This window comes from Phoenix dactylifera, chromosome 13 (genome assembly GCF_051530095.1).
Source record: "Phoenix dactylifera cultivar Ajwa chromosome 13, Ajwa_hap1_PhDact_Kaust_v1.1, whole genome shotgun sequence".
In the NCBI taxonomy this organism is placed as follows: domain Eukaryota; kingdom Viridiplantae; phylum Streptophyta; class Magnoliopsida; order Arecales; family Arecaceae; genus Phoenix; species Phoenix dactylifera.
Genome location: NC_143202.1, coordinates 15596714 through 15600745, shown reverse-complemented (window position 1 = coordinate 15600745; position 4032 = coordinate 15596714). Strand labels below are relative to the sequence as shown.

At 39.9% G+C, this 4032-nt stretch overlaps 1 pseudogene; it reads right to left on the bottom strand.

Annotated features, from left to right (window-relative positions):
* Nucleotides 1-1101: 1101 nt before the first annotated feature.
* On the bottom strand, nt 1102-1199 carry LOC120105622 (small nucleolar RNA R71; annotated as a pseudogene).
* Nucleotides 1200-4032: the final 2833 nt, after the last annotated feature.

Below are 4032 nucleotides of genomic sequence, written 5' to 3'. Positions count from 1 at the left end.
CTCTTTATTGTTGCATATAGTATAAGGCATCAGCATAAAATATTCTCAGGGCTGAACCCATTTAAAAAGATAAGGTCGGGATTTCGTCACTCGTCCTTAGTCCAAAAATCACCCCATTGCATAAATATCCTAAGCTTAATTAAAATCAACTAGACGTTGGCCCCTAAGGACATTCGAGCTCAATAGGACGAAGACCACCGAAAGTTGCACCAATTTCGCTCTGTGGCTTAGTTGATGTCTAGGCAAGCTTTGTCCCTATAAGGGAGACAGTCCATCTGTTCGAGGCAAGTGGGTTTTAAGTGGGACCTTTGCGAACGCATCGTGACCCCTCCACTTACCTGGGAGCTTACCTGGTCAACTCGGTTCATTAGACCGGATTGGAGGCTTAGGTGCCCTCTTCAAACCAGTTAGGAGCTGTCTAGAAATTTAAGAAAAATATTAGATATTGAGGTGTAATGTTTTGTTGCATGTTTTATTGTGAATAGATTTTTGTTTTTGGGTGTCGTTTTAGGATATCTTTAGTTGGTACTTATATTTATTTATTAAGAAAAAGAAAAGGAAATATTTTGCATGCTAAAGTGGAATAGGGACGACACCGGTCGATTAAGTCGTACAACTTTAGATCATCCCTTAGGACACATCCTTGAAATTCCTTCACAGTATCTCACACCTTGTGAGATGGCAAATTTTTCTGATGATGTAGGAAGTCACCATGGTGATGAAAGTAGACCTCCAGTTATGACACTTCGACAATACTTACATCCCACTAGGACTAGTCAACCTTCATGCATGATTATTCCTGAAAACGTAGGACACTTTGAAATCAAACCAGGAGTAATTCAATTGCTGCCAAAGTATCATGGAATGGAATCCGAGAACCCTTATCTTCACCTTAAGGATTTTGAGGAAATTAGCATCACATTTAGAGTGCCAAATGTATCAAAAGATGTCCTTAAATTGACCTTGTTCCCTTTTTCCTTAAAGGATAAAGCCAAAACGTGGCTGAACTCCTTGAGACCTAGATCGCTAGGAACATGGCATGATATGCAAAGAGAATTCTTGAAAAAAAATTTTCCCGCACAAAGGACTAACTTTTTGAAAAGGCACATTAGCAATTTCCAATAAAAAGACCATGAAACATTTTATGAATGCTGGGAGAGATTTAAAGATTTGCTTCTCTCTTGTCCTCATCATGGGTTTGAAACATGGAGAACCATTAGTTTCTTTTACGAAGGGTTGTCTCCACAGTTAAAACAATTTATAGAGACTATGTGCAATGGTCTATTTTTGGAAAAGCAACCCGATGAGGCATGGGACTATTTAGATTCTCTTGCAGAGACTGCACAATTATGGGATACAGGGATAGAGTGAATAAACCTTTACCTAAGCCTACTAGCGTTGGACACGGGGGACTTTACAATCTTAGTACTCAGGATGATATTCAGGCTAAAATGGCAGCCCTTACTAAGAAGGTTGAGAAAATTGAACTTAGAAGGATTGAACCCGTCAAGACCGTAGAACATAACAGCGAGTGTTGTAGGATTTGCGAGATGCCTGGCCATCTCACCATTGATTGCCCCACAATACCCGCATTCAAGGAAGTCTTGCACGATCAGGCCAATGTTTTGAATACCTATCAAAAATCTTTCAATAATCTTTTTTTGGGTACTTACAACCCTGGATGGAAGAACCATCCAAATTTCAGGTGGAGGAATGACCAACCTTGACAAGTATATAACCCAACTCCTCCACCTCCGCAACCTCATTATGCACACGCACCCCCTCAAAAACCCAGTCTCGAAGAAACTTTGCAATCTTTCATGCAAGGTCAAGCTAAAATCAATGATGAATTAAGAAATCAACTGACAACGCTGACCACTGCTTTAAGTGCTCAAGAGAAGGGTAAGCTACCAGCTCAACCACAACCTAACCCTCAAGTCTACGGCGATAGCAATGCATCATCTTCAACTTCGCATAAAGAACAAGCAAAGAGTATAATAACTTTGCGAAGTGGAAAGATTATTGACCGACCAGTCTCAGAACAAACACAAGTCATACCTGATTCTGACCCTCCCAAGACAAAAGAAAAGGATAATGAAGAAACTGAAGCGAAAAAATTGAATGTCCTTTTTCTGCATCATTTCCACAAAGATTAAAGCCCTTGCAAAAGCTTGAACCAAACTTTAAAATTCTTGAGCTTTTTAAGCAAGTAAAAATCAATATACCTCTTCTTGATGCAATCAAACAAGTGCCTTCCTATGCAAAATTTTTAAAAGATTTGTGCACTGTCAAGCGTCGTTTAAATATCAAGAAGAAGGCATTTCTGGCTGAAAATGTGAGTGCAATTTTACAGCATAACATTCTTCCTAAATATAAGGATCCAGGTTGCCCAACTATCTCGTGCATCATTGGCAATTTTAGGATTGAGCGAGCATTGCTAGATTTAGGAGCGAGTGTGAACTTGTTGCCATATACGGTATATGAGCAACTCGGTTTGGGTGAGTTGAAGCCAACAACTGTGACCTTACAATTAGCTGACAGGTCAGTGAAGGTCCCTAGAGGGATTATCGAAGATGTGTTGGTCCAAGTAGACAAGTTCTATTTTCCTGTTGACTTTATCGTACTGGACACACATCCGGCTTCCAATTCACCATCTCAGATTCCGGTCATCTTAGGACGCCCATTCCTTGCAACTTCTAATGCATTGATCAATTGTAGGAATGGTGTCATGAAGCTTTCTTTTGGCAATATGACTTTGGAACTGAACATCTTTAGTATAGGCAAACAACCCAGTGATCATGAAGAAAGTAAAGAAGTTGAATGGGTTGAAACCATTGCGAAAGAATATCTGTTAAAAGAAACATTTACTGAATCGGCCGACAATGGTTTGATAGATTGGTGTTCTGAAGGTACTGCTGATGATGTGGTCCCACCTATTTTAGATAATTCGGATGTCATGATGGTCAATGGGTGGAGACCGCGAATAGAGGAATTTGAACAGTTGCCACCTCGAAAAGCAAAGATAGTAACATCCCATGAACAAACACCTAAGCTCAAGTTGAAATCTTTACTGAAGGAACTCAAGTATGCCTTTCTTGGATCCGAGGACACATTTCCTATAATCATCTCATCTGATCTCGATCATGCCTGATCGGTTCTTTCAAATTCAAAAATAAACCACGCAATAGCACGTATCCTGTAGGATAGTGATTACGGGTGTCGGTCCATAGGGATTGAAGAATAAATTATTTTTCTTTTAAAAATAACTCAAGAAGGAGAATTTGCTAATTTGATTTAACTAAATTAAACTATGAGTGCGAATTAGAATTTATCAGAATAAATGGATCTAGGGTTTGGAGTCCACCACATAGCATTGCATCAGGGTTTGTATTCTTTATTTTTTTATCTTTTGGAGAGGCATGCAATATTGGCTACAAGCCTTTTTAAAATAAAAACACAAAGAGTTTTAAGAAAATCCATCTTTGGTATAGCAAGAAGTGTCTACCTAATTATGCTAACCTAGGGTGCAGTACACCTCATCTTCCTAGGCATGGATCATCTTAGACTACTTTAGCAAACATGAATAATAAAGAGCACGCTCAAAGTTTAAACATCATAAAAGGATTTTTCATTGATAATAAGAATTTAAACAAGCTCCAAAATAATAAAGAAAATAAGAACTACAATGCCCTGTAACATTGCTAGGGCTTCATCCAGCCCTAGACTAGACGTTTAGCCGAGCATGGCTTCCGGACGACCTCCCATCTTCAAATGAAATTGATCAACTCCCATTATTCCCAAAATATCAAAACTATTCTCTTTCCCCCCCTCCTTTCTCTCTTTTTTTATTTCTTTCTCTTCCGAACAGAGGCTCCTCCTCTGTTTTTCAAACCGTGGCCTCCTCGTCGTCCCCCCCCCCTCCCACCGAACGCCGCCCTCCTCCTTTTATAGTGGATCAATGGCGTCAATCCGTGGAATGGCTGGATCTTGGGAGGGATCCGAGGAGCGCCGGATTGATTGTAGATGGCCGGA